Raw genomic sequence first — 24,053 nt, forward strand, 5'->3', positions numbered from 1 at the left:
CCCCCCTTACACGCCGCAGATCCGCGCGTACAGGGCTCGTGCGAGTGGGCTTCGATAGCGCGATGGTTTCGATGAGCAATTTGGTTCCGACTGTCAACGTGAAGTGCCTCTCCGTCCACCTGTGCACGGACGGCGACGCGCACGAGTGGATCGCCGGGATCATGTGAGGCAATTAATACGGCATGGATCGCCGACAGGGAAAGCCGGAAATTCTAAAACGCGTTCAAAATCTTTGCCATGTCAGCTTGATGTTTAGTGGAATCACGTAGATTTGGGCATGTTCGTGTTCCATTGCTCTTTCTAGCGCACACACGAGACAAAAACAACTAACACCGACGAATAGAGGCGCTAACTTCCAACAGATTTATTTTCAAAGCCTTGCACTCATATATATGGGACTGGTGAAAACCCCCGCAACCGCAGTTGTCACATTTCACGTCGGAAACGATGAACACCGCAAAGTGAAAGCCGGCTAAAAAGGAAAAGATTAAGAGAAGATATTTACTGCTCTTTCCGCCACGTCGTTCGTGAATTGCGATTAAGACAATTGATTTCTTTTTCTGTTAGACCAACTGATGTTGGACTTACGCACGTGTCCCCCATTTAGCGATATTCACATATTGTATTACCCCACGTGTCATTTGCTTGGCGCTCCTTGCCACGACGTAGCATTGGCAATACTGGGGCTTTGCACCCACAGTTTTTGCAGTGGAGGCTAAGATGGCCCGCATCGCGCCATTGCGCACATTGTTGGCGTGCTCCCGCGAGCTGTCGTTCATACATTGACCAGCCTGGCCGGTGTTTACTTCATCCTACACGTTAGCGGTAGAGCATGCACCACATTGGTGGTGCACTCAAGAAAGTTATGTCTGTTCTTTGTCGCACACGCAGCTTCCTTAGTTTTCCGGTATCTGGCTTTGCACAGACTGCATAGTCTGTTTGGCGCTGTGAACACGACCTTGACGTTAGCGGTGCTCCCAATCTTCTTAAGCCTGTGTGATACAACCTGTGCATATGATACCACAGCGCACTTTTCTTTCTTTTCCCCCTCCTGTTGTGGCACTTTTGTCAGCGGGTTCAGGCGGCCACGTTTGAAGGTTTTAAGACCTTCGGCCACTGAAGTGATCACTGGCTGCGGGTACCCAGCATTTTTCAAGTGCTCGGCCTGAGCGCGAAACTGCTCTGACACTTAGATAGAAGGAGCGACGAAGCGCGTTCGTTACAGTTAGCTTCCCTTTACCCGTCATTACGAGCATAGAATGACGCGATGAAAATGACAGAAATGGCTTATTTTCTCTACACTCATACGACCAACACACATGGTTACCTGCTAAACACATCCGTATTCCCAGATATCTGAGGCTGTTAATTCCTGATGTTTCATGGCTGATAAGGAGCGTACGAAGGCAGTTTGTAAAAACATCTAGTAGTTGAGACACATCATTATATAATTTGTTTGTATCCAGGAAAACAAGGCAATCGTCAACGTACCGGTACACATCCTTGGCATTTGAACTGATAAGTGTGCTTCCCAATTTTCTGTTTACGCGGGCAAGATACATACCGTTAAGAATGGCCGCAATGCATGAACCAATGCGAATTCCTTATTTTTGAAGAAAAATATTTCTTTGACATTCAGAAAATATCGCGCGAAAATAGAAAGAAGCTCACGAAACCCTTGCAACGATAAGCACCCGGTATTTATCAAATTCAATTCATCATAAGCCTTCATGCATTCTTGAACGCACGAAAGCAGCTCATTAAGGGTTAAGGAGTAATTCAGATATTTGACGTCGACAGAGGAAGTACGCAAGTTATTGCAAGACTCAGTTTGAAGATTACTGATCACTTGCTAGCGAATTCTTCGTCAAAAACAGATCATGTATGCTTCCGTACTTCAACTTGTCGTGAATGTAAAGGCCAACAGACTTTTCCCATGTACCTGATTGTGACACAATGACACGCAACGGCCATTCTGACTTATGGGTCTTCACCTAAAAGAACAGTTTAAAAACCAATGCTCTCTTACTGACGATATCACGAGCGAGTTTGCTGTGGTTTAGCTTTTGACATAATCTTTGCTTCGCTCTTTACTTTCTTCAGTGAAACATCATTTTACTTAAGAATGCACATTCAATAGCTGCACTGGCAACCGCAGGCGGCCGAAATTTCCGAAGTGCTCCACTACGGCGTCTCTCATATTCATATCATCATCAACATTTATTGACCCTTAAAAGCCATTTGCAGGGGGGACATAAGGGGGGACAAACGCATCAATAACAGCATGGTCATTATTATGCAATGCTAGTAAAAAAAAGAAAAAAATGCTTGCAAATTACGAAATACATGATTTCAGTTTCAAAAGCGAAGAAGACAGTGCAATAGGTAGAACCAGAGCCGTATATTCCCTTTGGGAGAGTTCGGCGCTCTTTTGATCTCGCCGCCAGTCTGGCAACAGCGCGCTTCCGCGACGCCGACGCCATTTCGTGCCGAGGTTTCTCGTGATGCTGTACCCGTGACATCGCTGTCGGCATTTATGCTTCCTCTGTGACCGACCTGGTGTGTCTTTGCTGCTGTTCGTGCACGTGTCGGCTGCGTGGAACATCGTGGACCTGCACGGACGTCGCAATGGGGGCTTGCAGCGCGGTAGGCTGCTCTAAAGGCTCTGTTATACTCCGACGTGCGTTCGCGTCAGTCCGCGGCGGCGGGAGTTGGCGACGCTAGGTTCGTCACGTTACGTTGACGCGAAAACAGAGCACTCTATACTCCCACTTGCGCGACGCACTACGTCGCCTTGACGCATGCGCAATTGAGCGCACTTGGCGTCCCTTCTTCACGTAGAGACACAGACGCAGTTCAGTCTGGATAACGTCGCCGGCGAGGAATGCAGCATGTCGCATCTCGCGCCGGCTGCAGCCGGGGCGCGTTGACGGACGCTGGGCGCGTCAGTCGCATCGCGCGTTGGCCTATAGAGTGCTGCACGTTTGTTAGCGTATCGTCACTGTGCCGAGCGTGCGCGCGCGTCGACGTTACGCTGGAGTATATCAGCCCCTTAACTCGCTGAAGAAAGGGTTCGCCAGAGACGGAGCGTTGCGGGCGCACGCCAACGCGAGCTTACAGTGCCGCAGCACAAAATGGCGGACAGCGCCGCGCCGCCGCTAAATTTGGATGGTTGTTGGCTCCGCCCCTCCGCCGAACTCTGGGTAGAACCAGAGCCGCATATTCCCTTTGGGAGAGTTCGGCGCTCTTTTGATCTCGCCGCCAGTCTGGCAAGAGCGCGCTTCCGCGCCGCCGACGCCATTTCGTGCCGAGGTTTCTCGTGATGCTGTACCCGTGACGTCGCTGTCGGCATTTATGCTTCCTCTGTGACCGACCTGGTGTGTCTTTGCTGCTGTTCGTGCACGTGTCGGCTGCGTGGAACATCGTGGACCTGCACGAACGTCGCAATGGGGGCTTGCAGCGCAGTAGCCCGCGGCGGCGGGAGTTGGCGACGCTAGGTTTGTCACGTTACATTGACGCGAAAACAGAGCACTCTATACTCCCACTTGCGCGACGCACTACGTCGCCTTGACGCATGCGCAATTGAGCGCACTTGGCGTCCCTTCTTCACGTAGAGACACAGACGCAGTTCAGTCTGGATAACGTCGCCGGCGTGGAATGCAGCATGTTGCATCTCGCGCCGGCTGCAGCCGGGGCGCGTTCACGGACGCTGGGCGCGTCAGTCGCATCGAGCGTTGGCCTATAGAGTGCTGCACGTTTGTTAGCGTAGCGTCACTGTGCCGAGCGTGCGCGCGCGTCGACGTTACGCTGGAGTATATCAGCCCCTTAACTCGCTGAAGAAAGGGTTCGCCAGAGACGGAGCGTTGCGGGCGCACGCCAACGCGAGCTTACAGTGCCGCTAGTGCCGCGGCACGAAATGGCTGGCGGACAGCGCCGCCGCTAAATTTGGATGGTTGTTGGCTCCGCCCCTCCGCCGAACTCTCCGAAGGAATATACGGCTCTGGGTAGAACAAGTGGTGTAAAGGCCGTTACAAAAAATAATAGTACATGAAATAGCACTGTAATGGTAGCAGAGTATGGTGATCGTGGTCTTGGGACGTTAAACCGCAGATGTTAATATTATTATTAGCTGCATTGGCATTCACTTTTAAATTCTCATGCGGACGAACCACAAACCTGCATTCATTGTCTGCAGGAAGGACTGCTAGGCTATTATACCGAAGAAAATTTTTGACTTGGGGAGCTTTGCCCGCCATACCGCATCAACGCCTGCTGAGAACATCGTCAAACATCACTGCCTTCCGCACACATTGAAACATCTCTGACTAATATTAACAATGCTCGAGGAGAAAATCTAGGTTCCATTCCAAGTTTGGGTCCCTTCTCCAGGGTGTTGCTCGGGCATTTAACCAATCCCACATATATGAGTGTGACGCTTTGAAAATGAATCTGTTGGAAGTTAGGGCCTGTATTCGTCAGTGTTACTTGTTTTTGTCTCGTGTATGCGCTAGAAACAGCAGCGGAACAGCAACATGCACAAACCTACGTCATTAAACTAATCATTAAGCTAACATGGCAAAGACTTTGGACGCGCTTTCGGGTTTCCGATTTCCCTGTTGCCGATCCATGCCGTAATAATTGTCTCACGTGTTACTGGTGCGCGTTGCCGTCCTTGCACAGCTGGACGAGGAAGCACTTCACGTTGAGAGTCGGAACCACTTTGCTGATCGAAACTATCACCCTATTGAAAACCACTGGGGCTCTTCGATTTTCCACTTCTGGCTACCCGCGGGCTGCCAGAGCCAGCCAGAGCGCGCTCGTTTTTCTCGGGTTGCCCCGACCCCGCCGCGGCGCACTTCCGGTTGGCGTTCGTTTTTGTCGGGTTGGACGGTTCTGGCGACCCGCGGGGAGGCCGAGGGTCGCCAGAAGCTTCCAGGGCAATTTAGTGGTGGAAGCTCTCTGGAAGGTTTCGGGCTAGGAGACGCCGAAAAGAGACGATACGCGCTCGCCGCCATCTTTGTGAGGACTCGACGGATTGAAATGCGGGCGCTTGCGGACTACACCTTTGCTTGTCCTTACGCTCGGGCCGCTCGGCGCCGTTCCGCCGTGCGAGATGGCGCGATTACGAGTGGCGGCGAGCATTTGGAGCTAATAATGTTTATTGCTTTTCTTGTGTGTCCCGTGAAGTTTCCTTCCATGAACAACGCGGCGAACTGTCGCGTTCTAGCCATTCTAACTGCGTCGTGCACATGTCCCAAAAGTTATGTACACGTTCGTACGAACGCATGGAGACCCCCTTCGAGTTTATTTTTTCGTGGTAGTATTCGATTATGGTGTCGTGTGTGCTTTATGTGCATTTAGCTGAGACGATTGTGATCGAACTAGCTATTTCGCTCCGTCGTATGTTTGCGTGCATGAACCCCGTCAGAACTTTACTATTTCAACTAGGTCTGCGATGCACTGATCGAATAAAAGCGATCGCGACATTGTTTTTTGTGTGATCCTCGTTGGTCGCGAACGGCGTGCGAGCGTACTTTGATCTACGGGCCAGTATGTGAGGTATGAGATTATGTTATGCTACGACGCGTCGATGTGAAAAAACGAAGATGAATTCAGAAATGTGTACATCCTTTTGTTGCTTATTTCATCGTCGGCTTTGTCTTTTTCCTCCTCTTAGTAATAATGTCATGCAGTATGTAGGCGGTTATCACATATAGTAGCTCAAATAAAAGCTGAGCTAGTACATGAGATTTTTGGAGTGCCACTTAGGACTGGAAAAGAGGCTCAGGCAACATCTGCCAAAACGAGTCGAAGACGCGTCTCACGGAAGTTTATTTTAGATATAACGCGCACTCGTGGTACCCACACCGCCGCGTGTGTCAAGTTATGACAAAACGCAAGCTGGTCAACGCGTGTGTGCGACGTAGTACGCGCTAGATCCTCGAGCTCTTTTGGGGACACGATCACTTTCGCGAGATTTTTTCGTCGTGTTGTGCAGCGACTGTACACGTACTAAGCAGACGTGAGCTGGTTAAGCCGTTAGCGGCGCGGTAGCTCAACTTGCATCGCTTTCGTGGCGCCGTGCGCCAGCTGGCTGTTTTGTTCGCGGACGGGGCGAGTTGCGCACGATTCTGCGAACGTACGTGATCGTATCCCAAATCCGTATGCTCGAGAATATCACTTCAGCCCTTCAGCAAACCTAGCCACATATTTTCAAGCGGGCAATGCAAAAAAACCAACGCGCACGCGGCGCAAAGTTTCGTTTGCTGCCACGGCGGTAGCGTTTGTTTACGTTTACGCTGGCTGTCCCAGCGTTCGATTTTGTAATCTTGGGGCAGCTTCGGGTTGTCTCGGGCTTCCCACACACGTGACCAAGACGCTGCTTCCTGTCCCGACCGTAACTAGCTGGCTGACCCTCTGGCTATCTCTGGCTGCCAGAGAACTGCCAGAAGTCCGAAAATCAAAGAGCACCACTCACACGCGCCCTCAATGCGCGGATCTGCGGCATGGAGGGTGGCGAGCGTGCGTTCGAAAACGCGCGTGGGCTCAGTCACGTGACCTAAAAAGGAGAAACAATAGCGAATAAGAGCTCCCGGCGGCCACCATTGGCTTCCTCCTCGTTCTCTCTTTTTTCTTACTCGCGTGCGCTGCGGCGCCAGCAATTCATATACGCAACCCGGGAGTGCAGCTCGCGCTCTTGGATCAAGTCCTGCGGGCGGCCAAGGCCAGTGGAACCTGGACGTAGGACCCCAGGCATAGAGGATCTAAGATCCCCCTTTCCTTTGAATAAAGGTTCACCCGCTCTCTTTCTCACTTTCACAGGGTCTCTGTTGGAACCTGCGTCTGATCTTCCACACTCCGTCACGAAAAACGTCCATAATTAGCAAGCCTTCCGTCTTATTTGTAAGGCAGTTGTTAACCTTTAAGGCGTCGTAATTAGGCTAAATAGAGACTTTAAGATTCAATATTCTAATTCCTATTTTATAGTTCAGTGCTTCTTTCATTGATGTCTTCTCCGGACTTTCCAAAATGGTGTTGGTGTGAACCTTGGTCTCCTAGAGTACAAGCAAAAGATAGGGAAACTTGTGCCACTCTTGTCAGTAAAACGAGTGACCTTACTTGAGAACCTTCGTAGAGTTGGCTCCATTCGCAGTCCGTTGCCTGTACCCGCCCGACCCTTTCCTTGAGCGGCCACAAGTGGGAAGGCCGCAACACAATTCAGTGACAGCTTAGCACACTAACGTAGTTAGAGCGGTTAGAGTGCCCTAGATTAGGGGGAGTGTCCAAAGCGCCGGCTCCCGCGTGGGCCTTTTGCGGTGAGCTCCCGCACCACGTCGCTGCTGCTCCGTACAAGTTAGAGTCACTGGAAAAATTTCAGAGTATCGCATCTGCTTTCCGCGCTCCGCCGCCGACGCGATTGGCTTACTCGCATCCAAGCCCTATTGAAAATTTGCCCAATGGTGGGCATGATGGGACCCATTGCCCATCATCTTGGTGGATTATGGTACTGGGTAATGATGGACGCATGGTGGACAGATGGTGGGTGATGGACGGATGGTGGACAGATGGTGGATGATGGACGGATGGTGGGTGGATACTGGGTGACGGACAGACGGTGGACGGATGGTGGGTGGATATTGGGTAATGGACAGATGATGGCTGCACGGTGGGTGATGGACATACTGGGTGCATGCTGGGTGATGGGCAGATAATGGGTAGATAACGATGGGTGTTGGACGCCTGAGTCAAAGTCGAGCTATGCAATTACTTACAAAAATAAGACATCGCGCTTCTCAACGTGATTATAGACAACCTTTTACCATTGAGGTTAACGAGTTTACTTGCTGTGTCTACACGTGGCCAAGCATGTAGCCACATGTTGATGCAGCACGGAATCAATGAATGCATCTTGCACCAAATACTTATGTTTATTTGTTCTCCATGCTGCCATGCCTAACACGCACGCCCTGCTGGCTTGCTTCATAAAGTAACTTCTTAGGAACTTGCAGATGGGAGAAAGGCAGTTTTCTTGAGGTGGTGCAGTCAGCCAGATGGGGTGTGCTTTGAAGTACTTTTCCAGGCATGCTACAACAGAATTGAATAAAAACAAATAAGCTGCTTTCGCTAAATTTGGAGCAATAACATCAATGAAACCAGTTGCAATCACTTTGACCAAAAGCTTAAACTGTATCAAGTCAAATAAAAGGCAGCACGTAATCAGTCCACATGTCCGTAACGTTCTAGTACGTAGTTCATTGCCAAGGCTGGTGTGCAAACCCCATTAGCTACAAAGTACGTCAACGGATGTCCTTGCTGTGCGCTTTGAGACTCCATATTGCTATTTCTTATTCCAGCAATCTTTGACAAAAATATGCAAGCAAGTTCAACTCTTTGCCCATTTGATTTCACGTATCCCGAAACAACTAAAAACTATTTAAAGGCACTTTATTCGCAAGATAAAAGAAAAATATTTTTTGAAAGTATGCGGAAGATTGGCTTCACTGTCCTGCAACACAGAAGGTGCCCTAATTTTTATTCATTCTTTAGTGCAGAAAATGTCTGGAATGAAAAAGTAATAATGTGCGGGGACAAGCAGCCCATAAAAAAAGCCATGGACGCGTCGTGACGTTGGGGGTTTCTTTACAACTATTGCCGTGCACTGTCGATACGTTGAGATTCGGCGGTCATCCAAATCTGAGGATGCAGAAAAAAATATTCTCTGTAGTCGCTGCCACACTTGCAGGGGCACTGATATTCTTCGTTCCACAAAACTTAAGCGAACAAACTGAACAAAGCTGTTGCCAGCACTCGCGCACGTACGCCCTTTTCTAATTCAAGTTGCCAGAATCCCGCCCGTCCTCAATAAAATGCATGCTTTGACCGTGTTTTTATATTTTTTACTGCACTATCTGTGTAAGTCAAAGACAACGCAGCAAACTGAATCAGAATATCTTAATTGCAGCGCACCCAAACGCTTCTTTCAGCATGGACGAGCCCAGTTCTTCACTAGGAGCAGTACAAACCGTGTACGAACTCAGATCGTCTGTGGTAGGAAATGGGTTAAAAGGATTTTAAAGAGAAAAGAATTTCTGTCATTTAGTGCAAACAACTTCAGAGTACCAAAGATATCACTCGTTACACGAGAAGATGCTTGGTAGGCGATTCATGAAAGACGGTAGGCATGCAAACATGAACACAAGAGAGAAGTCGGGACAACACAAATGCTGACTAACCAACTAGCCGAATAAGGTTAGTCAGCGTTTGTGTTGTCCCAACTTCTCTCTTGTGTCCGTGTTGTATGCCTACCATCTTTTATCATGTATCCCTACCAACTAGCTCTGCTTTCTGGCATTGGTAAGCAAGACAATGCGCAAAAAGAAAATACACGAGGCGACGCTGCACAGATGTTCCCGCACGAGCTCTCCGTGACATCAGATTTTGCCAGCACCTGCTACGGGCAATATTCTTTACATTGTGTTCCTACAGACCTAAATCTTAACATAAGTTTCACAATATTTTAGCGAACTAGTGTGGCCAAAATACGATAAAAGACGTGACATTCGCAACGTCATGTTGACATGTATGTGCTGAGTTTTAGCATGAAATTCAACAAGTCAAACACTGGCCTTCATTTCCTCTTCTACTAATTTACCTATGAAGGTAAAATTACTGAAGTATATAAATGGCCTAACAGACTGCTTATGTCCAGCATGTGTAGCAGCCATTGACCTATATGCTAGGGTCCCCAAATTGAATGCATTCATTGCTCAGAACAGCAGACGTGACGTTCAAACTAGCATCACTTTTTTCGTAGAAAGTGAGCGCATTTGCCGCAGCCTCGAACCATCAGCACTCAATAAAGAAAAGGTAATCATCTACTGACCTAAAGATTCTAATCAGGGCACCATCAGAACTGACAGTTGGGCAAAGTGGTACTGATTCATCAATGAAATTTTGCTGGTGTTGTTTTGGTCTCTTCTTCGTTCTTGTCTAGTGTATTAAATGATCAACCAGAACGTATACTTCGTCGACCATTCTTAAACATCACCAAGTTTACACAACATTAGAACCCATACATATGCCATACTTTTGTGTGACAATGCAATCCTGCCACCCTTTCATTTAATATCAGTGATATGTATACAGACAACATTTCTTACAAAAAGCCTCGGCATTACTGTGTTTTCCAGAACACCTTTCAGATCTTTACAGGTGCATTTGTTGAATTTTTGCCTGTTTACTGTGGATGTACAGTGACGTGATGGCTGGATGATGTCTTCGCACAAATGTCACACAAATGTATAAGTTCCGAGGTCATGTCAACCGTGCAATTCATTTCAAACAGATTGACTGTGAACTATAAACAAACTCCAAGATCTGGATTACTTTGCAGTTAGAAAGTATATAGGTAAATTTCTCCTGTGCTCTTTTTGATGAGGGCTGATGTGCTGGCTAGAACTTATGAATATAAGTGCCATGCAATGATGAAACAGAAATCTCGGGCTTTCACATGCAGTTCAAAGGCTACCACATGTGCTCGGCACCATTTCCGCAGTTCGTACGGCAATACTGGACTCATGTTCAACCTATTCAAAGCTGGTGAAGAATATTTAGAATGACAGAAAGCTGAACAAATTGGTAATGATTCATCTTGAAACGAAGGTAGGCATGCAAACGCAGACACAAGAAGTGGGGTCAACACAAACACCAACAAACAAATGAAGAGGCATACAGCGGTGGAAAAGAAAGTGGACACAAATACCTTTACACGCATCTGCGTGATAGGGAGACACTTATCAATCCGGCACACTTGGAGCTTTACGTGAGAGATAACACTTCAGGAATCTGATTTCTTCGTCATGCAAGTCAGCTGACAGCTGGCTCACACATGCGGTTCCACTACTATCGATATGCCAGGCTTCTACCATTACAGGTTTTGACATTTCCACTCTTGTATGAAACTACGCATTCATCGAATTTTGGCTTGCACTTACACTCTCGACAATGCAAGGTTATATAAGATGGTAAACCTCCAGTTTATGACTCCTGATGTTTAGTTAATCTCTGGTAAACATAGCGGCCCATTTGCTCTTTGGAGAAGCAGCATCAGCGAACAGAAACATTATACCACACCTGTACGGCAATTGGTAAATTTGCTGGTGTGTTCTACAAAACAAATGTTAGTGCACGTTTTGTCTATTATCTGTTTATTCTTTCTCTGCAAGGTGGCGCAAATCTTACGTAGCTTATTGGCAGCCGTAAAGACAGCATTGACACTGTATGCACTTCCCACTTTCTTTAGCCTGTGAGATAAGCAATGAGTGTAAAGAATATCTACGGCACGCTTGTTATAGTTAATTTTTGCATCCATGTTTGCACCTGACACAGTCGGCTTCTTTAAAAGTTCAGTGACAGTGGCTATTGCGAAACGAGGATAACCTGCATCTAATGGACGCGTAACCTGTGCGTTAAAGCTGGCCTTCATTTTGTGTACAGACTGGTGAGAGATGAGTTAAAGCATGACATGAAAATAGCGTTTTTTTCTAAGCTTAGAATGCATGGAGTTGAAGTTTTACAACAGTATTGAAGATCCAGAAGAATACTGGTAGCAAACGTGGTTTTCCTGAAATGTTAATGAAATGCCTAAAGTTTGTATACTATCATTCTGAAGCAATATTTCAGTAAACTTCGGCCATCCTCCATTTAACTCAAATTGTTCAATCATTGAGGTAACCATGGATTCAAATTGGTAACCACAACAAAATATCAAGTAATCGTAACATGCGCAGAATTGAACTTGCATTGGTTTAAAGATGCCCCAATTCTCAGTGATTTATACCTTAGCACAGTTGACAATCGCTTAGAGGAGGCCTTAGGGAAATATATTATTGAGGTTTTTCATTACGTGGACAATTACATGATTGATTTTTTTGTAGCGGTGATAAACTTGAAACCGCGGTTACCTCAGTGAATAGACAATTTCATGTAATTGAACGAGGGCTGAACCTTACTAAATAATTGGCTCAGAATGACAGAATAGTACAATTGCAGGACATTACCTTAGTGTTTCTGTGGAACCACGTGTGATGGCAGTATGCTCCTAGATCTTCCAAACTACTGTTCAACTTCTCATCCAAGCATTCTAAGTTTCTAAGGAATAGTACTGGCATTGCTGTGTCATGCCATAAGTATTTTCTCACCAAGTCCTGTGTGAACACAATGAGCACCAGCTTTAATGAACTGGTTAGGCATCTATTAGATGTAGGTCATTCTTGCGTTGTAGTAGCCTCGGTAGCTCAATGTTTAAAGAAGCACATTTTGCTACGTCTGAATGTGGTTGCAGAAAGCAATAGCAACAAGCGTGTCTTAGGTGTTCCTTACATTCAGTGATTATCTCATAGGCTAAAGAAAGTGGGAAGTAGATAAGGCATTAATGTTGCCCTTAAGGCTGCCAATGGGCCAGGTAAGATTTGCGCCACTGTACTGAGAAATAATGAGCAGGGAATAGACAAAAGGCAGACTCAAATATTTTTTTGCAAGACACACCCACTAGTTTACTGATTGCTGTGTAGCTCTTGTTTATAAAGTTCTTTGTAGCTGTGGCTGTTTCTACATAGGACAGATGGGCTGCTGTGTTATTCAGAGATTAACGGAACGTAAGAGGTCGTAAACCAGTGGCTACCACACTTATTTTTGCATTGTCGAGGGTGTATATGCACACCAAAATTCGATGAATGCAAGCTACTATTCGCTAGTATCGATATGCCTGGCACATTAATACCAGTGGAAGTGCATGTTGAGGCAGCCGTCGAATAACTTGTATAAAGAATGAATCAAATGCCTACACATTTCTCTCACGTAAAGCCCCACATCTGCCAGATTAATAAGTGTCACACCATGCCCGTGTGCAGGTAAGTGTCTGTGTCTACCTTCTTTTCAGCCGCTCTGCATTTATTCAGCTGTTAGTCAGCAATTCTGTTGTCCCGATTTCTCTCTTGTGCCCGTGTTTGCATGCCTACCTTAATTTAGGATGGTGAAAAGTGGCACGACCATTTGCTGCTCAACCGCAGTCTTGAAGAAAATGTCCCCACATTGCCAATTCATGAAAATATGACAGTTTTGCAAGTGAACCACGAACACAGCTGCAGGAAGGTGAAACATAACACTTACCTGACTCTCGCTGCATGACTTGAGTAAGCATGGTGCCTCAGGACAGCTCCTTTGCAGATCTAGAGCAAAAACGCAATACAAAATATTAAACAAAACAATACAAATAATGTTTTTACTATAAAAATGCATATAGGTTAAAAAGCACGAGCTCGTATAAGCTGCTAGTCAGATATTTTAAAAAGTTTCCAAGAAATAATTCTTGAAGCATCCACAAGCTACAAACATAAGTAAATTTGACAAGATGCATCGTCAGTGTGTGAGAATGCATTTTGGCTGTTACCTACTAGGTTTTCTGCATGCAACTTTTATAACAATACCTGGGCAAAAAACTTTATAAATGCACTTCATCTGGAACTGTGAGACGATTAATATTTACAAACGTCGATGACATATAAAGGTTATGCGGCTTTGAATGATGATCAACAGTACATACATGACTTCCCCAATCAGCTGTGAAAATGGCTCAAGCTATCGCTCTCTCCCGGCTAAATACCCGAGACAAAGTTGACGAGCATGGTGAACAGTTTTATTAAACCCCCTTGCCAAGATAGCTGCTTACGACAGTGCAATGACATAGTCAACAAAGAAGTGCAAAATAAAATGATACGTCGGCCACGCCACCAGTTTTCTTTGCGTTGGCTTATATGTATTAGTAGAGAGGAGGTTGCTATTGCATATACTTCATTTTAGGCCAAAGACCTAGAAAAGTGTTCACATTGGCTCTGACTGCCTTGTTTCCTAGTGGCGTGTGTGTCATCTTCACATCCTGTCTAATGCTGTTTTATTGCCTTTTATATTGCACCAACCAGTGCAGTCCCAATCAAGCACACTACTGATTGAGTTGTGCACTGCAAGCATGCAAATGTGGTTAACAAATATGAGCAAAAAAAATGCAAGGCACAATTATCTAGACAAACATAACTTTTTTTGAACGAGAAAACTGTCTTTCATTATTACGCTTCATCCACACAGATTCCGCAGAAGTGAGTCGCAAAAGACATGTTGTTTTGATGGGCAAAATGAAGTATATGTGATGCACCTATTGACGGCCTTTTCTGTAGAATATACATTTTTTTTGTTTTTATATTTTGAAGAATCCGGACACTAATAAGCACACAAGCTAATGTGCATTCATCATGTCTGGCTGAGTAGCTATTCAAATAATGCAACATTTCAATAACAGAGCGAGTTTCATAAAAAGAGTGTAAAAGAAGGTTACAGCTGTTGCTCATTGTAACACGTTTGCTTGCCCTCTCCTTTTAGCAGATTTCTAAAAAATACAACACAAGAAGGAAAATTGTAGTGATGCACCATATGGCACAAGGCAATGTGTGTGAGTGACTCATCGCTTAGCCTATAAAAATGACACCATATCTTAAAAGAATGGTCATTCCTGCAGTGCCTGAATGTGCATTCTCATAAAGCTGAAATTGTTGGATTGTTTTGACACTACTTAAAAATTGATAGTTACTGACTCCAAATTGTTCCACAAAGAGTCCTATTCACCTTCTAGAGGGCGGCAGCAGCCCACTTTTGCATACGCTAGGCACCAATAAAATCTGAGAACATATTTTTCTTGACGAACAGCCACCAGAGCATGGTTTTGCTGCATCAGAGTAATTAAAACTGAGATTTATGCACAATGCAAGCTGATAACCATCAGTCGCACTAAAGTGACCACACACAGCAAGGGTCATTTTAAACCGTTATATCTCGTGAACAAAGCAAATGAGGACATATGATATTAAAACTGTGTGTTCATTGACAGAAGCGCTCTTCAATAAAAAATTGTCGTCAAAATTCAGACCGGATTTTTTATTTTTTGAAAAACTCGCTTCTTTAACTATTTTTTTCTTTTTTTGCATTGCCCGTAAAAAAATGATCTTCCATATTAATGTTGCAAAGGTTCTTTTCCATATTTACACTGTTTTGAAATTTCTGTTTGAAATAGGAAAGGCGCCAAGGTGCCTCAAGCTTAGCACACTTTTTTTATTTCGACCGTGTTTGCCATTTTTTTCACATTTTCTTCCTTTTGAGAACGGCATAAAAAATGCATGGATATAATTCACAGTATTGCATTTTAAAACCAGGAAAAAAATTTTCAACACGTCATTCATAGTTCGCGTTAAATTCTGCCGTGAAATCCGAAAACATTGCCGTGAGCAAAAACAAGAGGCCCGCACCGCCACCTTCAAGTATTTTTTTGCCACTCTGGGAGCGTTTCTTGGAAATAAAATGTTCGGTTCACTGCACTTTGAGTGTGCCCACATAACACAAAAAACCCAGGCAAAACAAAAATATCGACCAGACAGGCATGTTTGATCTCTCGTGGAATCACCCTGCTGTGCATTGCTGCTGTGTATTTGTGGAATGTGTTTTCTCAGCAATGCTTGGTTCGAGGCCACCGAAAATACCATTTTATAAGAACAAATGTGCTACTGTTAATTTCTGGGATGTCAAACTCAACAAATCCACATCCCTTGGCACGTGTCACTCAATGCATTAAAAAAAGTTTAGCCTGGCTGGTATAGATTCTAACAGGGTATCTCCATCCTTGATCGAATTTCGGCGCTAAAGAAGTTCATAGTATGGTAACATTCACCATGGTGCCACTCACTGGTACCAGGGAGACCGCAATAGGAGGAATCTCTTTGTCGTGTTCCACTTGGCATTCATGACCAAAATCATATGGCTTTGAAGATGTGTGTACAAAGTATGGATAGGCACTGTACGCCTCAGGAAGCATTGCTTTTGTGTGCCTATCTGCAACAAATGCATTTATGCCACGGGTATCTCTCGCTGGCATGAGGTGTCGCCAAAGTACCACGAAAATTCAACTCTAGGAGAGAATGTTCAGAGCCATGTGTAACGTTCAATGCAACAACAAAAGCAAGGATTGATTGCAGGCCTACTTGGTTCACAATGAGAAGGAAAATGTTACAAGGGTCAATAGTGTGTGTAATTGTGCTTCTTGTATTGCCCAAAAGTGCTGTAGCATTATAAAAAAGAGCGCCGTGAGAACACCACCTAACTTTGAATATGTAGGAAAGCTTCAAAATGGTGCTCCAGGAACGTTCACACATGTTGAAATGAAAACAGCAAAAAAGAATGAAATATTGCACAAAACATCACAAGTCATGGCGTGATTGTCATAACTGGATGAGGGATTTCAAGCTCCCTCAAAATTTAGAAATGCTGCATGTTCATATAAACGCACACACACATACGAACACATGCACAAAAAAACATGAAGTATAGCAAGGCCGCTACCATTAACAAATTTTCTGGCTAGGCCCCTGCATGGTGTGTATTTGTGTGTGGTATTCTGTGCTATCTTCATCATGACCCTCTAGCAATAACACACAAATCTCTTTGCTGTACAAGGTTGTATACATGAAAGCCAAATTGCCTGAATGTGGCCCTATTTCCTTGAATCAGTGCAGGAATTATGGGCGGTGCCATTACTAAACATGCAAATGGAAACAGGAATAATCCTTGATACACAGGAATACACGGAACAGCAACACAACAATGTAACCGGTTTCTAGACTTGACAAATTTGGCTGTTTTGGTGCCTGATATAGGTTGTTGTTGTTATAGATTAAACTAGACCTAGAAATGAAACGACACACTTTAGTATTGAGCAGCTTCAGATCTAAATGCATTTTAAATTTGATGTTGATGTGTGGCACATATGTCCTATGTATTATAGAAGATTCCTACTCCACATTACCACTCCTACATGTTCCTATGTTCGCGCGTAGCAGATGAAACTTATTGAACCTCACCACATGTGAGTAGTCACACATAAATCGCAAGTTTGATCTGTGATAACAATAATGTCAAAATTGTTTACAGCAGAGCTGTGACCTACCTGCATTTGTTAATCACTCGGGTTCACATCAGCATTGGCTGCATATGGTCATCACCAGCAGGGGAGGTGGCTGCAACAATTTCTTTGTTAAAGCATTGCCAAGAATTTGGTCTGGTTTGTTGCCAAAGAAATCTGGTAGGACAGGCTTTGAGAGAAGGTTGTGTAATAAGGCTGTTACCAGTCAACTCAGAGGTTATGCCAAGCAGGCATGGTCTCACGCAAACCATGCACTGAATAATAATTGGGACTGACAAATACAGGGATATTTTTAACTTCGTTCATCATGGAACACATTATGCACTGATTAGCTTATGTGTTAGACAGAAAATAATATGAGGGAGGTCAATATATTTCACTAATAACACACATCCTTGTCAGCCACATGCTATAATGGGCATTCCACAATTACCCATCTAAGAAAATGTGAATAAATGTTATCTGAAATTTTTAAAGCCTCATCGTACATGTGATTATTGCTCAATACACTTTCCCATGGATTCTACTGAATGAATGTCAACAGCATGTGCTTTGCTGCCTTCAACATAATTTATGAGAAATACACTTTGTGCTTGATGAAAATTGCTGAGTTTTTGCAGAATTTCTGTGGTCTACATGTCTTTTTACATCCAACAAAGCTCCGCATGCCAGTGTTTCACTGTGCCATGTCAGTGGATTAACACGGGAAGTTGGGCGAGTTGCTACGTTATCATATTCAGCTGAACGTGCAGCACGGCATAGGTGAGGAAAGAATTCGATGACACGGCGCTTCATTCCTGGTCTATGCCACGTTGCACGCTCAACGAAACAAGCCATGTGAGTGCCATATTATCTACCTTAGATGCAGGGTGGCTTGTTTGTGCCCTTAGCAACATACACAATGTGCAACCACATTTATAGCATACTTTACGCAATTTAGCATACTTTAGCAAATAAGATTTATGGTGCCGTAACAGAGCCTGAGCTCTAGTTTGTGGGTACGATTACAGCGCTGTTTAAGTGGTGCTTTATGATACTTACCAGCGTCATGGAAAACTGCAGTCCACCTATCGCTCCACCAGTAGAGCGCGAATAGTGTATGAATGGTTTTACATAAACGCACTAGCACATAAACACAGTGATGAGTGCTTACCACAAGCTATACAGCTGCAGAAGTTAGGAAACAAGTAATACCAATCCAATAAAGGCAGAAGTTGAGGGTAAGATGGGAGCTGGAAGAGATGAAAAATTCATGAACACGGGGTGCCAGCAACACCCCGTGCTCACGAATTTTGCACGTAATACCACTGTCACAGGTAACTGCAATGCACGAACGCACATACAGTGCCGAAAGCAATAGCAAATTCAGATGAGAGTACGCCTTGCCAAATTAGGTCAACACGCATAAAAATGGGTCAAACTGACTAAACTAAATACAGTGTCATGCTGCAAAATTGCTTTAGCAAATCCACCTTAGCTATTGCTTAAAAGACGACAAACAATGTCCAAGAGTGCTAACCTAAACGCTTTTGACGGTCACGTTACTTAAGGACGCACAAAATGCACGCCTAAAGAAAATATCCCTACATACACTTTATTTCTCCCACTGTACTGATTCACGGCTCATGGCTCAACACGGTGGCTGGAGATCATTCCTTTAGAGTTCCTTCAAAAGAAAGAAATAAATCAAGCTTCGATTTCATTGCTTTACCCCAAGTAAGTTGACAAGTGTAAACTGCACGCATAAAACACATGACGATGGTGTGTCTGAGAAAAATGTCTCCTTTCAGCAAATTTTAACATAGCGCAGTGCGTGCGCACGAGCTAATTACCAAAACTTTATATAACTACTGACTACGCTCTTGGACAAACGTCGTGCGCAAGCACCATGCACACAACAACGATATGTGGTACCAACAAGTTATGCGATTTCCTTCAGCGACAACGCATACTACAATAAGAACGACTGACAACGTACGAAGCGTAACATTCAAAATCACTTACCTCTGGCAAGAAAGCACGCTGGAAGCGTGCACTGCAGGATGACCGCCGGTTTTCAAGCGATGCGCAGAGCAAGGAACGTCCAAGCTACCCGCATCCGGCTGTCCGCCGGTATAGCTCCCGAAGTGCTCGACCGTCAAGGCATTTTCTAGGCCCACGGAGCGTGCCGTCGAGTAAAGATTGCGGTGCTGCTACTCACTGATGTGTGGAAACGTTTGAAGAGGGCACGGTGTAAAGAGGGTCTCCAAAGCTAAGAATCACGTCCCTCGATCACACCGAACAAAGGAGTCGCAGAGAACGGAGTCGCACGGCCGGCATCTGGTGACTATTTGCACGGTGCCGCGGATCATACTCAGTGAAGAACTTGCGCTTACGTCAGTAACCGCAACACACAACACACAATGCGAGGTAACGCAGTAAAGGTCGACCGCATGAACAAAACTCGACACTACGACGCACACACGAAATGCAGGACGCCGCCATGTTTGGAAAGAAAAAAAAAAGCGACAGGGCGATGTTGGCGACACAAGCGCCACCACGCCGCCACCACCTCAGTTTCAGTTTCGGTATCGACATATGAACAGAAAAATCGTGTGTACGTTGCTACAAATAGCTCAAACGCGAGTGCTAACGCTGCAAGAAGGAAATGCGCTATCTTATATATTTGTCTCATCAATCTGTCATTGAAATTTACAGCAATTTATGCAGATCTAGCGGAATAGTTAGTGAAGTTGTTCAGGGGAGGTCGGTCTTTGACTGCGATGTGAAAATGCACATCATGCATTCACGAACATTTTGTCATGTAATTACATCCGCAGCTTAATGAATGTTTACCTTCAGCCTTAACTTCATTTATTAATACAAAAGCGAGTCTGCTCTGAACCATTTGGTTCATTGCTTCTCGCTTGGTGCAGCTCAATGCGTTTTGCTTCATCGCGGGGCACGTGCAGAGTTCTCGCGGTGCACTTGCGGCGTCTCACAATGTACCGCGTGCAGTGCGGCTTCAAAAGGATCTTCAAGCTTGACTGGCACTTCCGCAAAGCGAACTTGATAAAGTGAGGAAAGCTCGTCAATCACGTTAACGGTGAAGAGCAGACGATCGACGACAACCACGCCCGACTCAAAGCGAAATGCATTTCCCAAGTCGCGATTACACCGTGTAGGACGTATACCTCGAGGTAAGTCTCATTCTGTCACGTTAAAGATGAATAATGGTCCACATGCACTCCGAAATGAAGCCGTACACGCTATCGATGTTCTGCGGCGTGGACTACGAATCATATGATTGTTGTTTTGATATGGCATGCTTACAGTAGCAGCCGTGTACTTTCGTGAACGTTTGCGGCGTGCGAAAAAAAGATTATACGGCCATGGCACTGCTTCCTGAGAAGGTTAGAGTCAAGTCCTCCGTGCCGCTGGAGAATCACCCGCCGATTAAGACGCGAGGCAGCTAGCTGAGCTTCAACCCCTGTGAAGCAAGATGAACTGCGCGCCTCGTTTTTTCGGCTCTCGCGTCATGCTTGCAGTCTCTTTTTATGATACCGACTTGGCAGGCGTATAAAACCTGTTGCGTGAACGCGGCTAGAAAATCGCACAAAGTCAGAAGGTGGTTAATTCAAGGTTGCAGTTGCAAAGCATGTATGAAGTGCCAGTTATATTTAGCGGCTTAAATATATATCACCCCAATAAAGTGACAAAAACAAAGCAAACCTGCAGAACGATGTCAAAGCTTGCTCAGAATGCACAGACGTCCGTTCCGGCGTGATAAAGCAGCCTTCCCGACGCGTGAAATGCAGGCGCCGAACTTCTGACAATGTGCGGAGTTCAGTTGAATTCAACCAACCGCGCAACGCTAACGGTATAACGCGAATGTGAACGTTCAACAACGACGGGTAGGTCTCACGAGCACAGGGAATCAAAACACAAAGTTGCTTCACCTACAACCGTAACTGGACTTTAACAATGCGAGAAGACAGCGAGTAATCATTACTGTAGTCGCTGCGTGCATGCGCCCCGTTACTTACCGATTCAGGTAGTCGGAACGAACGAAAGCGATGAACTCAGACAGCCAAAATAGAAGGCGAGACAGGGCTGTCAGCTATCCACGCTTGCCGCCTTTATTTCTCGTGCGACACGCCCGGGAACCGATACAGTTTAACACGTGAATCGTGTGCCTTGTCTGCACTGTTGTGGCTGGCCACTAAAGCGCAATACTTCGGAACACGCTTGCGCTTCCGCGGGGTCGCTTCTGCCATCGTGGAAATGCGCAGCTTCGCACAGCAAGCCTCTCGGTTCAACGTGCCGAGCTGACGGCCCCACAGTTACCCGCACCGAGAGAAGAACGCGAGCGCACGTGCGCTACCGCTACCGTGAAAGGGGCTGAGTCGGCCGCGCGACGGTTCAGTGTTGTCCGACAGAGCCGCAGCGCGGCTGGCGCGGCGCTGTCGTCGCGCCGCAAACTTGAGCTTGGGTTCCCTATAGCGGGGCGTTGACATAGCATACCCATCACGCGGAAGCACAATACAAAAGGTAACTAACCGTGATTGCGTTTTTCGCGAGTTGTATACGTGGTTCAAAATACACGGAAACGTTTTCATCTCGGTGCCCACGGGTGCACGTAGTACGCAGTGCAAATGTGCTGTGCGATGCATTTTTGTGCCGTTTCTTAATGCACGAAATCACATCGTTCGTGCAACATGCATTAGGAAATTGTGGCACAGCTGCCAGAAGGAAGTTATGAAGAATTGTGTCCGCTGTAAATGCATGGGTAAAGCAGCATATGTCTGCCGCTTCGCGTTGTGCCTTGGGCGCTCTCACTGTTTCACCAGTGCCGTCACGTGCCCTTCGCGCGAAGGGCACACGTTACTCCAACATAACTTTTTGATGACATATGCGCCGTGGGAAATCTTAATATTGGGATGATGTGAACGCACTGCACGAAATTGTTGCCTTATTTCGAACTGTTGCTTAGACTTCATAGTCGTCAATCGCGAGCTGCTAGTGGTTATACTTGCAGCTCCCACTCGTAATCACAAACATTTCTTTCCTTACGCCTAAAGGCGGCCTTTCGTAAGGAGAACTTCAGGTAAAGTGAAAGAAAAGGTAAAGCGACCTTTCAAAGACCCACCTTAGGACATTTTAAGGGCACCTAACGAAAGACGCCCTTATCCGTATTAGTGACTGTTATGGGAGCGAAGCTATGCACGTTTTTACGATTGAAATCATCCATTCATGCGCGTATAACTTAATCCTACAACAAAAGGTTAAATCAAGTGCGCATTTAAGCTACTGAAAGCAAATACCGCTAGTGTCAGACGGGCATTTTGCGCGTTGCTAGCGTTGCCGACTCGCTGACTCTTGTTGGCTAAACTTTCTTTTCGGCTAAACACTAGCCGTCACAATAACGTGTTTGCTAAATTTCCCGTCGTTTCATTTGTGTACGTTCAATGCACGTGTTTGTGCTGGTGGTTGCACGGTACTTACGTTTGCATTCGTAAGCTATAACAAAGTGAAGGGCGTTGTGTGCGGTCCCCTCGTTGAGCCCGGGCTCCCGCCTGTTTCCCTCCATTCGGCTTGCGTCCTCACGGGAAAGGGGGACGTCTCAAGGCTGAATTCCCGTAATGTCCCCGTGTTGTTGTTTGTGGTTATGTGGAGGAAGAGACGTGTTGTGTGGCCGTGTTCTGGCCGTTCTCGCGGCCGACAAGCGGTAGAGAAACGGACGGTCTGTGCGAACCGAAGTGAATGCGCGTGAACGATGTGCCTGTGTGGTGAATATTACCTCCTTCTGAATGTGTCCTAATTCAGCTTTATTCTAATAAATGGGTAAGGGTTTCTCATTTCCTTACTTGTGTTTATTTACTTCGGTCGGTGTTAGCACTTTTGCCGTTAGATTTACGCACCGAGGACTACCAGCGGACTAGTTGGGATTATTCCAAAGAAATCGAAAGGCTGACCACACGGAAGAAGCGTTTACGACCGGTGAGCTCCGTTTTCGCATCTTGCTACTTTCGAGGAGCGAAGACAGCAGCATTTTGCCGATACTGAGGCTCCTGATGTTTGTTCAAATTGTGGCTCAATCGTGCCAGCTTCATCGCCTTTCCACGCGTGATATGTAACCTCGATGAAATACGATACGTGTGATTGCTCGCACATTGCTTCGAAGCTTTTTTTTTTCTTTTTATTGTTGCGGATGTCGTGCATTGTACGCAAATACACACATATCGCCATGCTGGATAGCGTAAGCCTTAGGTACTTCGAAATCTACCTTACGGAGGCTTCCTTTTCGTAAAGTTGTCTAAAGGGGGCTGCTGAGGATAAAGTGTGTTCTTGAAACACGGTAAGGAGCCGAGCAAGTAATAAAGATGTACTCGTGCAAGTGCACCGCCGAGCTAACAATACGAACCAATACGCTAGCGGTCGATCGAGTTGCTTGTTTTTCGTCAGTTAAATGTCATGTGCAGCGCTTGCCTCTCGCTCGTTGGTTCAGAAGTGAACTCTTCTCACTTCCATTTTCAATGCAAGGAAACGGGCGTAGCCAGAAATTTTTTTCGGGGGAGGGGGGGGGGGTTCAACCATACTTTATATATGTTCGTGCGTGCGTTTGTATATACACATGCAATATTGAAAAATTTCGGGGGGAGGGGGGGGTTGAACCCCCAACCCCCCCCCCCCTGGCTACGCCCCTGCAAGGAAACACCTATAGATGCGCGTTGACAGTTGATGCACAATGTCCTAGGGTTCAAAGTTGTATCATAACAATTCGGTAGTTTTCTCGGATGAGTACTTCTATGCATCATAAATGCAGCTGATCACGAAGCATCCATAATCACCAACGTACGTGTCCATCGACACAGGCTCCTCATGTTTCTATTATCAAATCTATTGCACCCAGCATCCACCCGGCACATCTCCAAGTATGCCACCACCCACCCACTTTGCCCACCGGGTCTCCCACCAAACACGAAGCATCCCTGCATCCACCCAGCACACCCACCAATTGTTCCACCACCCACCAACTTTGTGTCTCCACCAC

At 45.8% G+C, this 24,053-nt stretch overlaps 1 long non-coding RNA gene across 1 annotated transcript; it reads right to left on the minus strand.

Moving 5' to 3' along the window:
• Positions 1 to 7,673: 7,673 nt before the first annotated feature.
• LOC119372230 (uncharacterized) lies at positions 7,674 to 19,514 on the minus strand. Its single transcript, XR_005179476.2, has 4 exons — positions 19,025 to 19,514; positions 17,045 to 17,114; positions 13,171 to 13,229; positions 7,674 to 8,085 (listed from the first exon to the last, which is right to left on the minus strand). It is a non-coding gene; the product is annotated as an uncharacterized LOC119372230 (long non-coding RNA).
• Between the last annotated feature and the right edge of the window lie 4,539 nt (positions 19,515 to 24,053).

The sequence above is a fragment of the Rhipicephalus sanguineus genome, chromosome 10 (assembly GCF_013339695.2).
Source record: "Rhipicephalus sanguineus isolate Rsan-2018 chromosome 10, BIME_Rsan_1.4, whole genome shotgun sequence".
In the NCBI taxonomy this organism is placed as follows: Eukaryota; Metazoa; Arthropoda; class Arachnida; order Ixodida; family Ixodidae; genus Rhipicephalus; species Rhipicephalus sanguineus.